Raw genomic sequence first — 23701 nt, forward strand, 5'->3', positions numbered from 1 at the left:
CAGTAAGGTTATATCTACACTATGAACTAAGGGTGTGATTCCCCTGCTCATGTACAAATACTCGCACTAGCTCTCATCAAGCTTGTGTGAATATAAATACCAGTGTAACCATGGTAGCTTGGATAACAGCAGTGGAGACATGGCGAAACCAGGGGGTATGTACTTGGTGCAGGTAAGCTGTGCTTTCGCTACAACTACCTATGCTACCACAGCTGCACTGCTATTTGTACTCATGCTAGGCTGATGAGAACTAGTGCAAGTATGTGTACCTGAGCAGGGAATTACACCTCTAGTTCATAGTGTAGACATAGCAGAAGAAAGGAAAGAGTGGCAGTGTAGATATTTTCTCACCGAACTTCCTCTAAATAGTCAGGTACCGATATGTCTTTGAAATCAGTAATTTATTATTCTGTTCTATCCAGGTTCTTATCACCATAGCATCTGAGTGTCTTCCAGTAATGCATTAAGAGATGTAGCTTACATCTGTGTCGTGTGATTCATTCTGGGACTATTTCAATTTGGAGAGAGAGCTAATGAATAGATTAACTGTGTCTGGTGTAGCCCTGAGGATTAATCTGTTGGTCTGTATAAAATGTCTTTTTGATAAAAGTGCATAGGCTTTCACAGATTATAGAATTATTTGCAATAGAAATATAAAATGTCTATAGACATCTAGGCCAGACACCCTGGCCAATTTCCTGCGTGACACTGAAAGTAACCTTTAGGACCCTTACTCAGAAAAGTAATAATAGAATACAAACCTACGTAAATGTCTGGGGACCTTTGAATGTCTGAAGACCTTTCACCTAGTAAAGGTGGAAAGTGGGGATTTCTGCCCACAAATTTAACAAGTACACCACAAACTGCGTACATATCTGTCATTCATACGCATATCTATGTTGGCCTATGAGGATGGTACCCTAACCTTTCCATGGGGGAAAGACAAATTTGGGCATAGGATTTCCAAATAAGCCCTATAAGAAGGGTGTTGATACACCATATGGTAGGCGATACATCCAGCTATCTTCCATCGTCTCACCCTGTCTCCCCTTTGAAGGCTGTCAACTACTGATAAGTCGTGGTATTATTTCTTTTCACAGCTGTAAGTATAAAGAAATCTAATGTCTGCTTTATCTTTTGAAAGCATCTAGTTTATAGACTTATACCCAGTCTTTTTATTATTTCCTTTTAAAATAAGTGTGAAACCACACCCAAGTGTCTATTGCACAAAGTAAATTTGTCATAAGTATATTTCTTATAGAATTGTGATATTTGTAACTTTGTAATCTCAAACTGCTTTTAACATTTTACATTTACTTATTGTTTCATTGATTTTAAATAAAAGGTCTTGATTGACTAATTTTGTCTCAGTGTAAGTTCCTGTCATATACCCCAATCTCCTTGTATAAATTCTGTGAAGCCTGATTTAGGACGAACTCTTATCTTCTGATCACACATATTGGCAAACCATACCCATATTATTAATATCTATTAATTATTACTAACATTACTAATTAATTAGAATATTAATTACCAAATAAAACTAAATCAAGTGGATAAATTCCACTGACCCTACTAACCCACCCCAAATCAGGCTACACTGGGGAGCCATCACTGACTCTAAAGGCTTTAAAATAATGACACCTCAAAAGAGGCGGGAGGGAGTGACTTGACCCAGGAAGGAAGCAGAGAGAACATGCCTGACTAGTCCTGAAGCAAAGCTGGCCATTCTCACAGTTATCAGACGGAGAGGAATAGTTTAACAACATAGCATCATCTATTACAGAATCCTGCCTGGTAAAAACAACAACTTAGTGCAGCAAACCATATACACCTCTACCTCAATATAACGCGACTTGATATAACATGAATTTGGATATAACATGGTAAAGCAGTGCTCCGGGGGGCGGGTCTGCGCACTCCGATGGATCAAAGCAAGTTTGATATAACACAGTTTCACCTATACCATGGTAAGATTTTTTGGCTCTCAAGGACAGTGTTATATCGAGGTAGAGGTGTATAATCCATCCTCCCCTAGAAAAGAGATATGGCAGATCTTTAACAAATTCTCATAGATCCACTGAAGTCAGTGAAGTTTGAATCAGTTGAGAATTCACCACATGGACGGGATGGCTTCATTTGTTTTCCAACCTTTAATGCCTAACATTCTCTGGTAAAGCAAAGGTATACATACCTTTTAGGATGTCACCTCTGCAAAGACAAGGTTCCAAAAAACATTGGGTTTGTTTGTAAAATTATAAGGTGGTGGCAATTTGAACTTCTGTTGCATTGCTTGAAGACTGCAGTCTTTAAACAGTCCTGGCCCTGGTATTGGGAGGTACATCCATGACTTCCTCCCTGGAGGCAATGGTTTCACTTTCTCAGGGCTCTTCTGGCACCACCTCTCCAACTGGGCCACTAAGCAGTTCAGATCCCCTTCTGGGGGTTTATCACTGTCCAATTGTAGTCCACTTCCCTAGTGGCCTGGGAAGGACCCAGGCCCACCAACTACTCCAGGTCCCAGCCCAGGGACCCAAAGAATAGCAGCCACATGCCATCGTGTCTCTTTAGCTAAACTGCCTTAGTTTTCTGAGCCAATTCTCCACAGCTTCAACCTTCACCGATGCCTCACCCTTAGCTCAGGGCTCTTCTGTGGTCAGGCCCGGCAGCCAGGCAGGAGCTCTTTCTCACTCCCCCAATCCCTGCCAGCACTGAGCTGTCTGTGGTGCTGCAGTTCCCTTTGGCTAGCCAGGAGCACCATTCACACTCCTCTTGCTCCTTTTTATATGGCCCTTCTGGGCCCTGTTTGGTTGCTCCATGCAGCCTTTCCGATTGGCTAGCTCTTTTCATCCTCCTCCTGATTGGCTGCTTCCTGCACAGTCTCTCTAGATTGCTTGGAGGATTGAGGTTCACTGCTCCTTTCCTGGGACAGGTCTGGCAGGACCCTGAGGCCTCCAGCAGGGGACCACTGGGCTACATATACCCCATCACAGACATATATTAAAACAGAGAAGCATCTGAAGGAAATGAAGTACACTTTATCTAGACTGCATTTATCTAGCACAGCATTATCTAGACTGCACTGGAAAGATGCCTGCAGTGGCAGTCAAGCCACAGGGCATTTCAGGCAGTAAGATAAATGAGCAGCCCAAGAGGTAAGAAAGGAACAACAGGGAATAAAAGGCTACAGAGTCAAGGAAAAATATATTTTAAATAAATTGTTCAATAGATAGGATTGTATGAAATGATGAAAAGTTATTTAAATTGTGTACAGAAATGATTGCTCATTCTGAATAACTATAACTTTTAAAAGAGAGGTAATGGGAGAGTAAGCATTGTTGAGAAGTTACTGGTTGTGGACAAATCAATCTAATTTAATGAACGTGCTATTTAGTGCATTACCATAACTTGAAATGAACCAAAATACCTTTCTAACTCCTTTATCCTCAGTGTGCTGATGATCTCTCGCTCTTCCTGCTGTGTATCTTTCTTTTGCATTTGTTTTTCTCCTGCTTCAGCACATTACACATAATATTACCTCAGTTCAATTTATTCCTGACACTACTGCATTCCATAGTTTTATAAAAAGATTGGCATGTTTTTGTTCTGTTTTTACTAATATAAACTATGGAACAAATTAAAAATTAACACTACACATGCCCCTTCAATAAATCTGTTTGATCAAATTAGGATAAAATATCAACAAATTGAATACTTGGCCAAAGATTTACACTAACAATGTAGAGAGTGCATAATGTTGGGAATAAAAAAAAATCTACTGATTTCAGGTTTACAAACATCCTCTCCTGTAACTCTTACTTGAGTAGGCTCACTCACATGAATAAGTTTCATTCATCTTAGACAAGGTCTTCACTAAAGAGTTAGGTCTACCCAGTTCTGTTGCTCAAATATCCACACCCTTGAGAAATGTAGTTAAACCAACCTAACCCCTGATGTAGACAGCACTAGGTCAACATAAAAATTCTTCCATTGACCTAGCTACCACCCACTGTGGAGGTGGATTAACACAAGTGCTGGGGGGAGTGTAGTGAGTGTCTACACTCGAAGCAATACAGCCACACCACTACAGAAGTTTAAATCTAGACATAGCCCGAGTAAGAACTGCAAAATCATTGAGTTAAGGCAGCACTCCTGCATTAAAAGCCACGGGAAGGATTTTGGGGGAGAAAATAGCCACAAGGAATTCTTCATGGAGATTCCCCCAAATCATCCTGCCCCCCCCATTAGAATAGGCCATAGAGACAGACCCCAAAACTTAGTTATTCATGCCACTGCACTGGTAGGATCAATATTACTGAGACACTGAGCTATGCAACAACAGCATATTGAAAGCACCACACCACATCACCTTACTAATCCTTAAACAGTACGATCATCACAGCAGGAATTGCATCTACCTCTGTTTGTTCAACAAGGCTGTGATTTTCATTGGGACCTATGGGTTCAACTGTAATAAATGTCAATTACAAGCTGTCCTCTTATATACATTGCATAAGAAGACAGACAAAATGGAACTCTGAGATACTCAGCACATAATTTTATAATATAAAAATAAGCAGTCACTGAAAGGTGACTCCATATAACCCAGCTATGAACCACAAACATGTCAACATCCCTCCTGAGCACAATGAAACCAAGGGCAGTGAAATGTATCAGCAGAGACACATCATCTTTCCCTGGCTATTGCTAGGAGGAGATCAGCAGCCAATGCCAGTGGTGCAATTTCTGTCCCATACCATATCTATAATCAGACTGATTAGAGTCAAGGCATCTGAGGACTCTAGGTATTAGCAGCCATTCACATGTTTACACACTTTAAGAAATGGGAAAGAGAAGATGTTAAAAGACAACTCAATAGTCTTGAAGAGCCTAAAGCAATTTGGAAGGTTCTAACATCTTTAAGTCATTTTATATGCCCGAGGCATCGCACAATATGTTCTGAAGGTGGGTATGTATTACACATCTATATCCAATAAAGCATCAGAAAAACTAAGAGACTGTGGTCAGATATAGTTCAGTAATATATAGCAAAAGGGAGAAAAGAGTTAGGGCAACACCTACTGAGAGGTATGGATGATGCCTTAATCCTGTCCTAGAAATCGTTCTACTGAGTAGCACTGGCAGAAGCATTTTAACAGGATGGATTCCTTTTCTGAAGATATAAATTCAATGCTATTTAGGGCGGCTCATGAGAAATATGTGAATAATGTTTGATAGATTAGAATGACAGCATATGTGAAAATGCCCTGATCCCCCTCTTAGCAGCCCAATAATCTCCATTTATATTTTGCGAACAGTAACCTGGGGCATTTGCCAGTAAGCAAGTAGGAAACTCATCCAAATGTATGAAGAACTGCATTTACTGGGGGAAAAAAAATAAAAATAACCCTTTTGAGACTTTTCCAAAGAAGCCATACAGCCCTGGTTTAGAAAGCACTGCAGAAATGGATGTTCACAGATAATCTACCAAAGCATTACACACCTCCCAAAGCATTTAGCTGGTCTGATTTTTGGCACTCTACCTTTAATCCTGTGAATGAAGAATAACTCATTTTAATTATAAAAAAGGAAGGGGATCTTTTACCCCATTTCACCATGGTCTTCAGTATCTATGGAATGTGACTTTGGAAGAGTCATATTTCTATGTGCTTCATTGTGTTGACTATCAGTACAGAGTGATCTTGTTGAAGAGACAAGTAGTAAATTATACAAGCAATTTAGCAACTGTATGAAGGGAAGTATTCCAGGTCCTTAGAGAAGTAAAAAATTGATGTGAAAGTATTGGCTTTTTATCTATGCGGCTTTTAAAAATCTTGCTTTAATGTGCATCAGAGTGCATCTAGGATATCACAGTGCTAAGGTAGGTAGGGCTTTTTCAGGCAGCTAGCTAATCACGACTGTGGCAAAACCTGTTATACACTGACTATAATACTAACCCTGCACCAAAATACTCTGAGATAGCTATACAATTAAACCATTTTCCAGAAGTGTAACGTATATTAAGACAGCAGCAAGTTGAATATTAGATACCCATGGCTAAATTAGAATGTTATTGCAATTGTCTATGGTGATGACACAAGCTTACTACACGTTAGTATACAATACAGATGCAATGACATATGATACCTCATAGGTGGGTCTCCTGGTTTCCCATAATTCTGAGACCACTTCAGACACCAAAGAATGCAGAGCCAGCTGAAAAAGGGAACTAAAACCAAGAAGCAATGGGATTTCTTTCTCCTCCCCTTGCTTTGCTCTTTTAAAACTCTGTCTGTATTGGTGACCAGCTAACAAATGTTAATAAAATGTCATCAAGAACAAAATGGAATGGCGGGGGGGGCAAACAGAATAGGGAGCAGAGAAGAGATGAAGAGAAGAAAGAATGTATGAAGGAGAAAATACAGTGAATGTGGAAAAGAAATGACCGAGGAGGAGGAGAGAGTCTAATAATTAGTAACATGTCCTCTGTAGTACTTATGTAAGCAGGGACTAGTACTGTATACATCTGTACGCCTGGTCAGACCTAACACTTACTAGAAGGACAACAGAAAAAGGCCCATTATTAGAGAGATTAGAGACCCTAAGTTCTATATAAAAGAGGATTACACAGACTTTGTTGAAAGGAAATTTCTCCCTTTCCACTCACATTCAGCAAGCAATGAAACTTTGTTATGTGTGACATTTCTTACAGAAATAGATGTGATATTCAGAACATCCAAAGTGACTTCTCACCATGCCTTGAAACACATCTAAATCAAATCACCAAGCTCTGGCTGCTGTTTTCCTGTTTCTACAGTAATATTTTACTCCAAAAGAGCCCATAAAATTTACTTCTAAAAACAAGCGTGCTCACCTCACCATAATCTCGGCTCCTTTTAATACATAGTTGCTAACCACCATGCAGTCCCTCTTTTATTTAGAATTCTGATATCTACCCTGCCTCATTTCTTTATGACAGAGCTCTAGATTTTTTTTCTCCTAGGAACTTTCCTTTGCTCCTTTGTTTTCCTCCCTTCCCTATTTCTGAACTTCATAACTTTTTCCAAGTCTTTACTTCTCTCCTTCTTCCACCATGCAGTATAACAATGTACCATTGAAAGGCTGCAAATCAAAAGCTAAAAGCAAAAGCTAAAAGCAAAATGCCCTCCATACCCCAGAGCGCAGAATTTCCACTACATATCTGACATGTCATAATAATAAAGAGACCCTAAAAACTTACTCATCTAGAACTACGGTCAGCACTCACACACTTGTAGATAAGCTTTGCTTTGCTCTTTGATGCTGATTGATTGCATCTGACTGTGTTAAATAGGTGAAAAAGAGAGACACTGCTTCTGGCAATTTACTGAACCCCTCCAGTTTGGTCATACAGAAAAGCAGCAGCAAGGTTCTCCTTACGGAGTTTCTTCTGAACTCTTCCCATTAATAGGCTGGAGGTGGAGCCAGGGGGAGAAAGTCTATTGCTCCCTCATTGAAGTAATAAGAAGGTCTTCTCCTTAAACCAATGGAACTTGGGAATCCACTGACCAAACAGAGCCATCCACACCGGCTAGTGTGTCTACACTGGCTCTTGAGTTCCCTACCCATCCTCTGACTCTCAGTGGAGTTATACTACAAAGGAATCTTGTAGAGTTGGCTGCTACAAGATCCCACCCTTAAAAGACAATGTAATTGTGGGCAAAAGATAATACACCCCCAGGGTTTGCAACTCTTCCTGCATGTAGATGCCAAGGAGAGCATTCCCAGGAACATGCTAGATGGGTTGAGAGATCCACATGTGAATCTGGTGGGAACTATTAGGCCCTTACACATTTAGGGCTTGTGTACCTTTTCTTTTGCCTCTTGATTTTTTAAATGTCTATTTTAAACAAATTTGCACACTGAGTTGAGCTTGGCACCTCCTCTAGATTCATCTCCCATGAGCTGGAAAGCACGGTCACTACTGAGTCCACAAAAAATGAAGTTTTTCCACTTTGAGAAGAAAAGGATCCTTTAAGATACAAGGCATGGTCAGACCCCTCAGATCTATATGGAGACCCACTGATTTCAATGTGGGCATATGGCCAACCACACAGAGAAACTGGCAGAACCAGGGTCTTATTGATCAAAGGAAATAGTAAAGGCAAAATTCAGAGGAATTAAAAAAATAAAAAAAACATTGTCTGTCAAGTAGATCACCTCAATCCACTTTGGTTACTGTATTTGAAAAAAAAACATATAGCTGCCAAGTCTTGCTAAAAACAGTATGGATGGTCTTTAGCAGCTTTGAAAATAAGAATCTACAGAGGAAATCCACAAACAACGCATGCAGCCCCTGTTGAAACCTCAGTATTCACTTTACATTCTGGTCACATTCCCATTTTACACTTCAGGCAAATATTTATCTTCTCTCTCTCATTTTTGTCCTAGTTTAGGATTGTATTCTTAACTGATGTTTTTTTCCAGAGGACACGCTTGCCACTCTCCTTTACTTATTGAAGTTACGTTTATTTTTATATAGTTGCAGTCATTTACGTGGCAGCTCAGCTTTCTGTTTACTTCCAGTCACAATATCTATATTCTGTACACATACTTGGTCTCCATCCTTATACTGTAGCCCTCATCGGTGTATTTTATTATTTTTAATAGAACTTAATGATACAAATTTCACATCATTTGGTCAATCAATATTACAGTGACATTATTTAGGCTGTTTATGCTCTTAATGTAAAGTTAAATACTATAAGAACTGTACACGATCTTTAAGGTTGTTGCCTCTTCCCACCGCCCCCGCCGTCGGCAGTAGCACTGGGCCGCTGACGGGGAGGAGGGGGCACAGCAACGTTAAAGTGCTGCCGCAGCAAAGTACTCTGCAGCGCTTTAAGGTCCCTACCCCTTTTGCCCCCTGTGATGGGCCAGGTGCCCCAGCGCCCCCTCGTGGCAGGGGCGGGTTGGGGCCTAGCGCTGCACCACTCGCTTGTCCTTCGGTCTGCCCCTGGTAGCCGGCGTATTACGGCCTAGCGGCTAGAGTCTATGGACACCCCCTCCGGGGTGGAGTAGCTCGGCCTAGCGGCCGGAGTCCACAAGCGCCCCCTTCGGGGCGGGGTAGCGCGGCCTAGCGGCCGGAGTCCATAAACCCCCCCCTTCGGGGCGGGGTAGCGCGGCCTAGCGGCCGGAGTCCATAAACCCCCCCCTTCGGGGCGGGGTAGCGCGGCCTAGCGGCCGGAGTCCACAAGCGCCCCCTTCGGGGCGGGGTAGCGCGGCCTAGCGGCCGGAGTCCATAAACCCCCCCCTTCGGAGTGGGGTAGCACGGCCTAGCGGCCTGAGTCCCTACACACCCCCTTCGGGGTGGGGTAGCGCGGCCTAAGTCCATAAATACCCCCTTCGGGGTGGGGTATTACGGGGTGGGGTAGGGGGACTCGGGCCCTCCCTCTCCACCGAGCCCCGACCCAGGGCCCTGTTTGTGGCAAGTTCTCCTTGCCTCCCGCTCGGCGGGGATCCGCCCGCAACACGCCGAGCGGTACTGCAGCTTTAAGGCTGTCAGTCTCTACAATGCCCCTGGGTCACTTCCTACCCTGCCTGGCCGGACGTCTGCGTTGTGGGAGCGGCTCTCCCGTAGGTCCGTCGCTGCTGGCGTCCCTCCCCGGGGGCTCCGGGTCGGCCCCAGTTCGGCTGGCGCCCCGGTCCGAGCTCCTGGGCTCTCCCTCTGCAGAGGCTGACGGTCTACGTCCTTCTCCCCCAGTGGCCAGCCCAGACTGAGCAGGCCTGCAGGCTTTTATACTGGTCTGCCAGTTGGAGCATGCCCAGCAGAACTTCCTGGGCGTGGCTTCCTCTGCTAGTAAAGAAGGGTTAACCCCTGCTGTACCAGTGCGGGGCTGCTCTGCCCCGTCACACACCCCCCCTCGGCTGCCGCAAAGAAAGCAGCTGCCCCAGGCCCTTTAAATCACCATGGGAACCCCAGGCAGCACGGACCATGCAGCCTGGAAGGGCTGGCTGGGGGATGCTGATCACTAGCCCCATCCCTTCCACCCGAGGCCCCGCCCCTTCTGGGGGCCAGAGCCACACCCACCCCACAACGGTAAGTGTCCTGAGTTATTTTCACCCCTGTGTAGTAATAATAATGTTTTTATTAGATTACACATTTGAATTTATATTCTTGCAAAGCGCCGTTAACACATAGGCCTGCAGTATTTGGGATGCTGTGAATACATATGTAATCCTAGGTCATTATACATGTATATATGGATATCTTGTGATATTTCAGCATGGCCCTCTTAACCCGCGGTCCATAAATACACGGTCATGATGGCTTGACTCCCAACATCCATGCGTAAATGGGTCTGTACTGTAGTCTAGTGTCCTGCGGTCTGTAATACTTTGGTCCCATTTTGGTTATTGGGTTTAATATACAGGTGCTGGTGGTGTCTGTGGCCTGCAATATAAAGGAGGTCAGAAGAGATAATGTAGTGGTCCCTTCTGGCCTTAACCTTACAAAATGGAACAAACACAAATTTCAAAACTTTGCAAGTTGCCGCGAAATGCAGTTGTAACCCTCCTACCTGCTCTAGTATGTAGGGTTTGTGCTTGAGCTATTACATTTCCATCACAACACAAAGCTGCACTATAATTAAGGTTTCACACATTCATAACTTTCCATTCACCTTTGGGGCCAAAATTTTCTATTCTTGTATGAAAATTAATTTAGCCCTGTAGCAAGCCAATAACCAAAAATGCCACATTCATGGAGTTCCTAAAAACCGGGAGACAGAACATTTTGGTAGGAAAAAAGTCTAATTCCAGAGGCAGGGTTTGCTATTTGGAGAATAATAATGCGATGTCAACAGGAGATGGCTTTTCCCATTAACTTCAGTGGAATCAGGGCCTGATTTTCAGAAAGTACCAGATATGTATAACAAAAGCCTCTCTTCAGGGCTAAAATCTGGTGTTCGGCATTATTTCAATATGGCACTGAGTGTTTATTTATATTATCAATATTAGCTGAATGCTACTTTTACATATATGCCAACATGAACATACACAGAAGCATTATCTCTTCCTGTGAGTTTTTCTACAAGTTGCCTAACAACTTTCTCATCTAGGGGTTTGGCTACACTTGCAGCTGTACAGCGCTGGGAGTTAAAGCTGTCTTCGTACAGCTGTGTAGGGAAAGCGCTGCAGTGTGGCCACACTGACAGCTACCAGCGCTGCAGTGTGGCCACATTTGCAGCAGTGTTGGGAGTGGTGCATTATGGGCAGCTATCCCAGCATTCAAGTGGCAGCAACGTGCTTTTCAAAAGAGGGGGGTGGGGTGGAGTGTGACAGGGAGCGTGGGGGAGACAAAAGAGAGAGTGGATTTTTGGAGCTGACACTGTGTCAGCTCCCTGCCTTGCAAGTTCTAAGGACTCGAAGATACACAACACCAACCTTCAATCATTTTAAAAGTTTCAACCTCTTCCCCCACCCCTCTCTCATTCACTAAATGCAAATAGCCTTCAGACCAAATAAGCAGCTGCTCCAAAATGGCCCCCCCTCCCCGGGCTGCTTCTCTCCTCAAGCAAACATTCCAAAGAGATCCCTCTGCCTGCCTCTGCTCGAGCAAACAGTAGCTGTGTTTGTTTTTTAGATAAGCAGCTCTGGGAGCCCTGAGTTCATAACAAAACAAAGAGTGTTATCTTTACTTAAAAAGCATTATGGGAAGGTTCTGGAGGTCAGTTACAGCGTAGTAAGATTAATCACTGTTTACACTGGCACCCCAGCGCTGCAAGAGCAGCGCTATAGTTGTTATTCCCCAGGCCGAGGTGGAGTACAGCCAGCGCTGTAGCCAGGGAGATACAGCGCTGTATATGCCTTGCCAGTGTGGACGAGGAGTAAGTTACAGCGCTGTAAAGCCACCACCAGCGCTGTAACTCTCAAGTGTAGCCAAGCCCTAAGTAGCATTAAGTTTTGGTGCACAGACAAGGAGCCTTTTGTGCACTCACACTTTGTAAATTTTGTCTTGTGCATTTCTATATATTTGCATCCAGGTCAATCACTTCAGCCTATTTTCCTTTGGGCTTGAATGAAATGTTCTACATTAGTCAGTTGATCGTTATTAACCTAGTGATATTGTATCTTTGCATAATACTGTTTCATCTCTAAATGCATGTCAGAATACCTGATTTGATTTGATTACTTGTGTATTTCAAAACCACAATTGTTTAATGAGCAGATTATTCTGTAGTTTAAACTTGATTAAATATTGGTAGGCAGAGGGGTGGGATGGAAGGATACCAGTCAGGCTCCTCTGGTAGGTATGAGCACAGGCCATAGCAGATGAATGTGCTTTTTATAGTAGAAACACTTATCTTCTCAGAGCAAACATTCTACCATCATCAGCCTCTTCTTCCATCCCATAGCAAGCAGATGTCCATCTTACTTCTGGTTGGTCATACTGGGTACAGGTGGCTACTATTGTGAGGAGTTGTGGCTTTATGATGCAGGGGAATGATGGAAGGGAGTAGGAGTGAGTGCTTTTGCTGGCATTCAGAAATATATTTGGATTCCTTTCTTGGTCATTGGCCTGGACCAATGCCTAGAAAAACTTACTAGGCCTGAAAACATTTGCTCTGGTCAACACAATTATCAGAATTATGTGGTTTTAGTGTATTGCATACATAATTGAGGCTATAAACAAAGTGTGTTAAAGAAAAGCTGGGTCTTAAATACTCAAGCTACTAATGAGACCAATTTCAAAGTTCAAGCTTTAGCTGAAGCCAATAGAAAACTTAGTATCAAATAATGAAGCTACAATGTTTCTTAAAAAATAAGTTGCTTCCTTTATATGTGCCTAATAATTTAGATCCCCCATGTAACCAGCTCCTGACTATCTCAAACAAGATGCAATGTAGCACCCTTCTTCCGAGAATTAAGCCTGCTCAGAAACACTGCAGTCCAGTAAGCACGTCCCTGAACAAATCTGTGTTGTAAAAGTATCAGATAGCACTGCGGCAAACATTCTCTCCCCTGGTCTGTTGAAGCAAGTCCAGCTATTTAAAGAAGAAGTATCCCCAAAAGTTATTAAGCTTGATACCACAAGAACCTTCAGAAATATTGGATCACTCATTCATACCTTTAACCAGGAAAGTAACTGACTAGTAATGGATTTATGCCTGTTACAACATCCTTGTTCACCATATCAGAAGAGAGGGAAAAGACTGAATTAGCATGGAACCTGAGCTACCTTGAATAACTCTCTTGCTCACATAGGTGCTTCCTCCATGTCAGGTTTGAGGCATTTAGAGCAGGGCAGCATTAGGCAGTCTGCTCTATGCTGCCAGTTCTGTGGATACAGAAGGGTTCAGACTCTAGTGTTACCACCTTACACAAATCTCATATAAAAAGACAAGAAACAGTCATTCTAGCTACATTTATGTCAGCTAAAATCTGACACTGAAAGAAAGGGAGATTCTGTGCCATTAAATCAGAATTTTGAATACAAAAACATGTAAGAAACATTTTACGTTGAGATGCAAAAATGATATGACAGTATGGCAATAAATGTGGCTTCAGCCCAGGGGTTGGTAACTATGTGAGGTAACAATAATGCAGTCCTTCCTCTGCATGCATGCACACCACTGAGACTCAGGGTATCTGAAGTTTGGCAAGGCAATGATTTTCACACCACCTCTGGAATGACTCAGCATTTCACCTTTCCTCATCCTGCTGGGGAGCTTCTGGGACACAGCAGAGGCTGGCAGCCAGGATGGAAGGCCTTTTCCCATAGGAGAACCTGCAAAGCAGCCTTCGGACTATGGAAAAGATGGATCCTGGGTGCTAATAAGGGAACAAGTTCAAGAATATTTCATTTAGTGAGAAATGACAGGTCTGGGTTCTATCAATAGACAAGACAGAATTACACAGGAGACTTTCACTGTAAATAAATGTTATAAAAGCCAAAGCCAACAAAAAAAGAAAACTATGTTAAAAGACAACAAAATGCATGGAGCTAACAGTCAACATGCCAGCCAACCAACCAACCATAAGCAGAGCTCCTACACCCAAGGGATAAGACGCCAGGTTTTCATGTAAACAACAGAGCAGTAAGGGGCACCGTTTACATAATTTACATTGTACATTGATAAAAAATGTACATAAATAAACGTAAAACAAAGAGAATAAAATGTGTGCTAAATTACAACTAAATCCTAGAAGTAACAAAACACACTCCATCCCCAACCAAGTGCCATAAATTTGGTTTGGTTCTTTTGGTTCCCAATCTTGAAAACATTTATGTACATCAAATCATATAAGATTAGGGTTGGAAAAGACCTCAGGAGTCCAACTCCCTTCTCAAAGCAGGACCAACCTCACCTAAATCATCTCAGTCAGCCAGGCCTTAAAAACCTCTAAGGATGGAGATTCCACGACCTCCCTAGGTAACCCATTCCAGTGCTTCACCACCCTCCCAGTGAAATAGTTTTTCCTAATATCCAACCTAGACCTCCCCCACTGCAACTTGAGACTATTGCTCTTGTTCTGTCATTTACCACCACTGAGAACAGCCTACCTCCATTCTCTTTGGAACCCCCCTTCAGGTAGTTGAAGGCTGCTATCAAATTCCCCCCTCACTCTTCTCTTCTGCAGACTAAATAAGCCCAGTTCCCTCAGCCTCTCCTCATAAGTCATGTGCCCAGCTCCCTAAACATTTTTGTTGCCCTCCACTGGACTCTCTCCAATTTGTCCACATTCTTTCTGTAGTGAGGGGCCCAAAACTGGACACAATACTCCAGATGTGGCCTCACCGGTGCCGAATAGAAGGGAATAATCACTTCCCTTGATCTGCTGGCAATGCTCCTACTAATGCAGCCCAATATGTCATTAGTCTTTTTGACAACAAAGGCACAGTGTGGACTCATATCCAGCGTCTCATCCACTGTAATCCCCAGGTCCTTTTCTGCAGAACCAATGCTTAGCCAGTCAGTCCCCAGCCTGTAGCAGTGCATGGGATTTTTCTGCATGGGGCCTGGGCAATTGCCTTGCTTGCTACCCCCTAATCCTAGCCCTGGCTTTTATATGCAGAAAAATAGTTGTTGTAGCACAGGGGTGTGGAATTTTTATAGCATGTTGGGGTGGGGGGGGTCACAAAAAGAAAAAGGTTGAGAACATCTGCTTTAAGTTATGTATATGCGTATGTGTTTGTAGGATCAGGGTTTTAGCTCTTTGGGGCAGATATCCTTCCGACTATGTAACTATGAAACATCTATCACACTTTCAGGCACTAAGACACTGCAAACAATTATACATGTGAGAAGTCCCAATACCTTCTATAGGGTTGTTCATATGATAAAACATGCATAACTGCTTGCAGGCTTGAAGTCCACATAAATAATAAAAATAATGCACAGATATGACAAGCGTCATATTAAAAATGGAGACAGTATACAAATGAATTATCTTTATGTTTTCATTTGTAGATCATGTAGTAGATGTAATAGATCATGTGGTAGACACAAAATATTATTGCTTAACAGACCTTCTAAAAGTATTTTCAAAACTTGCATGGAATTTTACAAACTCTCACTAGTGTACTTTAATAACCTTTTCCACATTAAGGGAGAGTACACTACATGATGCAGATGCTGATTAATTATTAATATGTTTACAACAGTTTAAGGTATTTTGCAAATACTGAGCTAATTGCTATAATTGTTTTATTGATATGAAGATTGCCTGTGTGAATGTTGTTCATGGTTCAAAATAATGGGAGAAACACAAACCCCAGAATTATAGTTCTTTAATAAAATTTTCAAAGAGCACAGAGGATACATATCCATACTCTGAGCATCGCAAATGGGATCTGTTGCATATTTTCCTCCACAACACCTGAAATGAAAAGGTGGTGACCCTAATTCAGTATGCTCCTTGTAAGTAGGAGATTTTCCCCCTCTCACTGCTCAAGATGGAGGATTCCCATGCTTCCATTCACATGTATTCATGAAAGGGTGTTCTGCCTCTGCATTGTGTGCTCAAACTCCAGTGAATACCCCTCCACTGGGGCTCTGTGTAGTTGTAGGGAGAGGACTGGGGGCAAAGCAGGAGAGCTGGGTAAGCTCCTCTGAATTCTTCCTCTAAAACGTTGGCTGTATTAATTGGTGCAGCTTTCTCCTCTGTGCTCTGCAGCTCTTCTCTAGGAGGCTTATTCAGGAAACTGTAGTAGACCTGAGCTCCTGGATAATGGGGCTGGGCTTAGTTGAGCAAGAGGCACTCCCCTGCATCAGGGGGGATATGTGGGTTAAGGAGTTGGAAGCCCCAGATTTCTCCATGAGGACGGGGCGGTGAGCCCACAAAAGAATTGCTGAGTTAGGAAATTACTTTCCTATGAAGTAATAAAAAGGTAATAATTGGAGATATACCAATCTCCTAGAACTGGAAGGGACCTTGAAAGGTCATTGAGTCCAGCCCCCTGCCTTCACTAGCAGGACCAATTTTTGCCCCAGATCCCTAAGTGGCCCCCTCAAGGATTGAACTCACAACCCTGGGTTTAGCAGGCCAATGCTCAAACCACTGAGCTATCCCTCCCCCCTTAGGAGTCCTTAGGTTTTTACAAGTAGATCTCCTGGAATATTTTCCAGAATGATCCTGCTTCCAGTGAAGTTAAGGGCCTCCTATCTCATTGATTTCACTGGTACAGGACTGGGCTTTTAATGAGCATCAGAGGCTTAAGAAGATCCCAGTGATCCACACACATGCTATCTCAAATGTCCAAAATTGCATGTATGAAGAGACAAAAAAAGGATTAAATATATGAGCTTCTGGATAAAAATCAAAGACTTTTACTAAACTGACTGCACAGGCTGTGGCATTAGGATTAACTGAACGTCAGTTTTTATATTTCACACTGTTAAAATGGATTATAACCTAGATCCAGTCTGAGCAGAGTTATGCTAGAGCATTGCCATAGAGTACCACATTCAACATGTATTTAAAATTATTTTATTTTAACTATTCTAATTCTTTACAACTGTTTTGGGATATGTCTACACTGCATCTGGGAGTGAGCCTCCTAGCCTGGGACCACGTGGTAAGGTGCTAAAATAACTGGGTAGACATTGCAGCTGGGGCTGGATCTTGGGCTCTGAAACCTGGCATTAAAGCACCATCTGCACTGCTATTTTTAGAGTGCTAGCGTGAGCCTGCTAGCAAAAGTCTGTGGATCTGGTTTAGGAGGTTTGCCCCAGATGCAGTATAGACATATTCCTGTTGGTTTCAGTATTTAACAGGGGATATGATTAACCTGCAGGGTCTTCTCTCTTCCTTTATGTTCTCATCTATAATCTGAACACCATGGGCCAGACATTGGGCTTCTTGCAAGAGCTGGAGACAATGAATGCTGACCTGGCCCATTTGCGATAAATGAGCGTTTTCCAGCAAACCCATTATCCTCCTTTATTCTGACCTCCAAAGCAACCAACCCATTCCTCTTCATCCTGTCTCCATCCTCCATTTACTGAAAGACAGTATTTCCCATTCACAGTGCCTCAGTGGAACTGCCCTGGCTAAGTACTATACATGCTGAAACTGTGAGAAAAGGAGATCTTTACAGACCATGCAGAATTGATTTTTAACAGTGAAATGGAGGAAATTGTGTAGTGGGGAGCAGTACTCTCTAAAGTCAGGAAAAATATTCTGCAAGAAATCTAGCTATTTTTTTGAGTCCTGCGAAGAATGGGAAGACTTGTGATAAGCACACAGCCCTATAAAACAACATATACAATAATAATATAGATTTTGGTAACCAGCATTATGTAGTGACTACCTAGAATGCCATGACTATATAATATGCTATCTGCTCACTGATAAAATATTGAGCTTGTTTACACATTCAGAACTGTCTGTCACCCTTCACGTGCAGCATGCTGATCTTTGTCAGATTCAAGAGCAGGTCTGTGCTTACACACAATTCCCTCAAAGGCAACATCAAAGGCACCATTTCCCAGACTGCTTTTTATTTTTGTTGACTCTATTGATTTTGTGCCAGAGTTTAGTAGGATTCAGTTTTAATTGATAGTCTTGTAAGTTCCGTCCCTGGTTTAAATTATTAATGAGCACCATGTCTCAGTTATCTGTTTGCAGCACTCTACTGTCTCAAAAGTAATTGGCTTCAATATATAACACCTGAACATTTGAACAAAGAACGTGAAATATTTGTCTGCTGTGGCAGACTAAGAGATTTTGGCACATTTGAGCTCCTACAGTCCAGGGTCTTTGAGTGCTACTATAAACACAGTTTTGAGAGGTTTATAACTTATCCATAAAAATTCTCAGTGGACCAAACTCTGACACAAAGTCTTGAGCTAGGAATGATTATTGTTTGTATTCTTTTTGTTTTAAATCAAGGTATTTCAGTTTGACAGTGTTTCACTTGCCAGAATAAAAATGAAACAAAAAAATCCCAGAATGTTATTCAGATGCTTTTGTGTCTTCTTATAATTTAATTATTAACTTGGAAAAAAATTGATTGTTCAGTAATGTGGACATTACCTCGTGTTACATATGTGGTGGTGATACCCATATGACAAACTGCAAAATAAGTAATAAATTACATTCATCTTGTGCCTTTGACTCTCACTTGAACACCCAGTAATTTATCTCTGCTGGAACTACTTCTAACAATACAAACCTTTCAGTGGCTTCCAAACTGACTTTAAAAAAAAGCATTTGCTACAAATGTGCTTCTTTCTTTTCCCTAAACATAGAATCCTGGGCCTGAGGCCTAGGATGGCAGTATTCAATTCTGGCCCATTTTTTAAAGTTATTTGATTTAGGAACTGGTGCTTTTTTTATACCTGAAGAGGAACTTCAATGTAAAAATACGTGCACTGTTTCTTTAAGACTAATAGGAAGCCAGGCACAAGCAGAACTGCTTATATGGATTTCAGAGTAGCTGCCGTGTTAGTCTGTATCCGCAAAAAGAACAGTCTACTGGTTCCAGTCTATGCATCCGATGAAGTGGGCTGTAGCCCACAAAAGCTTATGCTCAAATAAATTTAAGGTGCCACAAGTACTCCTGTTCTTTTTGCTTATATGGAGAAGGTACCGTGCAGCAGCAGAAAGTAGGCCCCCTTTAGGGAGAATACTGTTTTACTAGAAGTTCCTTGCTCGGTGTTAGAAGGAAACAACCATTTCTGAAGCTCTTTGCTATTGTCACATGACATGTCAGAAGCTGACCCATTTTGAGACAACATAAATAAGAGGAAAAGAAAATGGCGAAGGTCAATCATCTGAAAAGCATTGTTTGCTAAGTCTATGGGATTTCCTAAGTGGAAGGAGCACCTTACCACATTCTAAAGAATCTTAACACAAAGAGCATTCAAGTGCAGCCCAAAGTCATCAATTCACGCATTGGGAAGGAAAGCTGAAAATACTCATAAATCATACGGCTTTACCGAGAAAACGTTGAAAATAATTACCATATCTTTCTTTAAAAGTTTGATGAGCATTTCTTTCTAAAAAGAAATATAATATATGAATTGATGTTCTTTTAAAAAAGACTATGCATAGACGACCAGAGAAATGCATAGAACACCAGAGGAAGTGTTCATACAGATCCTATGGCCAGGATACTGAACTACATAGACCAGGGATATGATCCAATCTTGCAAATCATATATTCTTACATTCCTATATCAGAACTATTGCATGTATTGAGTACTATAAAATCTTGGAGCAAATTAATATCTTACCTGTAATTATAACAAACTGCTTTTTGAAGTTCTTAAGAGAGACTGTTTTAAAAATACATGAGAGTATGCTTTTGAGGATCTAAAGAATCTATTGACTGCCTCTCCAGTAGTGGCATTTTGTGATGCTTCCAAGCCTATGGCTCTTTTAGCACATGCTAGCAGCAGCTATGGCAAGGGTGGGCAAACTACAGCCTGGGCGCCACATCCGGCCCCTCAGACATTTTAATCTGGCCCTCGAGCTCCCACCGGGGAGCAGGGTCCGGGGCCTGACCTGCTCTGGCACTTCAACAGGGAAGCAGGGTCAGGGGCTTGCCCCACTCTGCACATGCCGTGGCTCTGCGCAGGTCCCGGAAGCAGCAGCATGTTTTTCTCCGGCTCCTACGCATAGGGGCAGCCAGGGGGTTCTGCACACTACCCCTACAGCTTCCATTGGCCTGGAACCATGGCCAATGGGAGCTGCAGGGGTGGTGCTTGCGGATGGGGCAGTGCACAGCACCACCCGACTACCCCTTTATGTAGGAGCTGGACAGGGGACATGCTGCTGCTTTCAGGAGCTGATTGAGGTATGCACCACATGGAACCTGCACCCCTGACCCCCTCCCATGCCCCAACCCCCAGCCCTGATCCCCCTCCTGCCCTCCAAACCCTTGATCCCAGCCCAGAGCATCCTCCTGCATCCCCAAACCCTCATCCTCAGCCCCATCCCAGAGCCCTCACCCCCAGCTGGAGACCTCACCCCTCCTGCACCCCAACCCCTAATTTTGTGAGCATTCATGGCCCGCCATACAGTTTTCATGCCCAAATGTGGCCCTCAGGCCAAAACATTTGCACACCCCTGAGCTATGGCCTTAGTTCCACAGAGATGTCTGAAAGCACATAGCATTGTTCCTTCAGATGGCCTTCAGACCAGAGCTATGCAAATAACTGATATTTCAGTGGCTCAATAGAAAAATTTGAAAAACATTTCATTTCATTTGGGGAGGATTTAACCTTTTATCAATACAACTGAAGAGAAATTGAAATAAAAGTGATTTCAAATCAAAACATTTAATTTTGAACATGTTTTTAAAGCTTAGGGTTCTTTCTTGGGGGGATTGGGGCTCAAATAAAATAATTCAGAGAATCTGACACAAATTTGTAAAATGTTTCAGTCAAGTCTAATCTGAATTTTTCTGGAAAAAAAAATGTTTTGTCCAAAATATTTCACTAAAAGTGTCGCTCTGCATCAGGCTCCAAAGCTAGGTATACCCAAATAGAGAAAGTTTGATGAGTACATTTAAGATTTTCACAAGATGTTTTCTGGCTCTGGATAATATCAAGTTAATGACAGAATATAAATCATTCATACTAATGATGAGTAAAGACAAGGTACCCCACAGATACTAGAAGTTTACACCTATTGCAAAATGTACATCAAGGAAGTCTTTTGTGGTGTCTGGCACCTTACTGAGGAGACTTTTGATCACCCATATTCTCCAGAGATGCAGAATGATATAGCAGTATGTAGAATCATAGAATATCAGGGTTGGAAGGGACCTCAGGAGGTCATCTAGTCCAACCCCCTGCTCAAAGCAAGACCAATCCCCAGACAGATTCTGACCCCAGTTCCCTAAATGGCCCCCTCAAGGATTGAACTCAGAACCCTAGGTTTAGCAGGCCAATGCTCAAACCACTGAGCTATCCCTCTCCCCCTGTGGGTGACATTTTGGATGGCCTACCAGAAATTAGAATTGATTAGAATTCTCACTAGGGCTCATACAACTGCAAACTACAGGTGCAATTTCTTACTAGAGTCCCATTTTAGCCAAGTAACCTCTTGGCAATGAGAAGGGAACCCTCCAGCCTGGTGGTCTCATTACCTGCAGCAATCATTGTGGTCCCACAGTCCTCACAGGATGACCAGCGAGTACAGGGGGGCAGGGAGAGGGTACATTCATAGAAAAAGAAATAAAAAGAAAAACAGTTCTAATGAATCTGTAGCTTTGCTGCTATCTGGAGTAAGTGTTCTGATGGAGGGAAAAGTCCTTAAAACTAATTCTGCTGTTCCTTCAGGCCACAGAAGATCTCTGCAAGCACATCATCTGTGAAAAACTGAGTCAGATGTGCTGAACTAATATAATTCACTCTGTGAAAATCATGCACATTCAAATTGGAATTCTAGTCTGAGGCTATCTAGCTTTTTCAAGGCAAATATTCTGTAAAAAAAATAGTATAAACATTTTCAGAAACAATGATAAAATACATGTTAGCCTGATATAATGTTACTGACCATTTTATGCAATGCTTTTTTAAACTTCTCATTTTGTCATGTCTCTTCAACAGGACTTTGAGAATGCTATCATTTTAGAGTTCATTATTTAAGATAAATATTTCTGCAGAAATCTTACCCAATAAAGGGACATGAACTAGGAATAGAATTTCTTTGGATGCACTGAAAGTTCCCAACATACAGGAGGTACAAGACTTTGGCTACCAAACAAAAATGTGCAGGAGCAAAAACAGAGAACAAAAAAGCAGCAATTAGTGCAGAAGGAGATTCTATCCGGTTACAAATTCCCCATCAGAGGAGTCCAGCACTTTGTTTTTTCCCCTGGGACCCCCTAAATCAAATGAGCCTGTATGAAATACAGAAGTCGATATATAATTTTTGGCCCAGACTAGGAAACCTCACCAAAAAAAGTGCAGTTGTATTTAATTCCAGTACTTGGTAATGGTTCAGGTTAGTTCTTATTTTCTCTGAATTAATTTGCCTGCATATTTTACAGGCATTTTATATGTCTAAGTAGCAGCCACTCTGCTACTCACCATTCCTTCTAATTTCTTCCTGGCTAAATGCAGCGACTCCTTAAAATGTCGCAGATTCATGCACACCACCTCCAGGTGGAGAACCTAGGCTGACAACTGCAGTGGACTTCTGGCTTGCAGTGATTGTCATTAAGTCATCACTTAGTAATACTTACCACACCAGTTCTCTCCTATCCTAGGTCTACATAAATATTATAGTATCTCAGATGGCACTGTGTGTTAACCTCAAATAAACATCATGAGAACCCACTGGTCTTCAGCCAATAGGGCTTTCCTATCCTCCCACTCAGGGAAGTCTGCTCACCACAGAAGCACCTCAGTCAAGAGATCCCATAGGAAATAAGTGCTACGTATATTAAAGAGGGTGTGACATTTTTGTGGTAGGCAGGTCTTAGAGCCCTCACTTATTGTTATGGTTTAAAGTGATGAGATACCCAATAATAGAAAATAGCGTGTCATCATTCTGCTCAAATAAACATAATTACTTGAATTACTAAAATCAAATGTAATCTGTTTTCATTTCAATGGAAGTAATGAAGAGAGTAGGAGATCTGATAACCTTTAAAACTCATTGATGTCTCATTGTTAAATTGTAAACCCTTTGGGGCAGGGACTGTCTTTTTGTTCTGTGTTTGTACACAGCCGGGTCCTGGTCCATGACTAGGGCTGTAGACACAATTGTAATTTAAATAATAGTATAAATTTTGAGATATATTCTATTTAGAGAAATAATGAATCTTTGTACGGCAATAGAATCCTTGCTGACCATGATTTAGTCTCCCTGCAAAGTCATAACATAGATTGCTGCTATGGAAATTATGATGTCACAACAATATTATGACTTCAAATGAGGAACAATCAATAGGAGCTTAAGAAATAAAGGGCTGGTTTTCAGGCATACAATAAAGAAAAAGAAGTATGGGCTGGATGAATGGACTATAAGGTGGATAGAAAGCTGGTTAGATCGTCGGGCTCAACGGGTAGTAATCAATGGCTCCATGTCAAGTTGGCAGCTGGTATTAAGAGGAGGTCCGGGGTCAATATCTTCATTAATGATCTGGAGGATGGCGTGGACTCCATGCTCAGCAAGTTTGCAGATGACACTAAACTGGGAGGAGTGGTAGATATACTGGACGGTAGGGATAGCATACAGAGGAACCTAGACAAATTAGAGG

At 42.2% G+C, this 23701-nt stretch overlaps 1 long non-coding RNA gene across 1 annotated transcript in view; it reads right to left on the bottom strand.

The window, feature by feature from the left end:
• Window positions 1-10228: 10228 nt before the first annotated feature.
• Window positions 10229-23701, bottom strand: part of LOC123374977 — a 30440-nt gene continuing 16967 nt past the window's right edge. Inside the window, exons 2-4 of the long non-coding RNA XR_006581275.1 lie at window positions 13688-13812; window positions 13220-13318; window positions 10229-10432 (exon numbers count right to left, since the gene is read on the bottom strand). This is a non-coding gene — a long non-coding RNA (uncharacterized LOC123374977). The remainder of the gene's footprint in view (window positions 10433-13219; window positions 13319-13687; window positions 13813-23701) is intronic.

The sequence above is a fragment of the Mauremys mutica genome, chromosome 7, assembly GCF_020497125.1.
Source record: "Mauremys mutica isolate MM-2020 ecotype Southern chromosome 7, ASM2049712v1, whole genome shotgun sequence".
NCBI classification, from domain to species: domain Eukaryota; kingdom Metazoa; phylum Chordata; order Testudines; family Geoemydidae; genus Mauremys; species Mauremys mutica.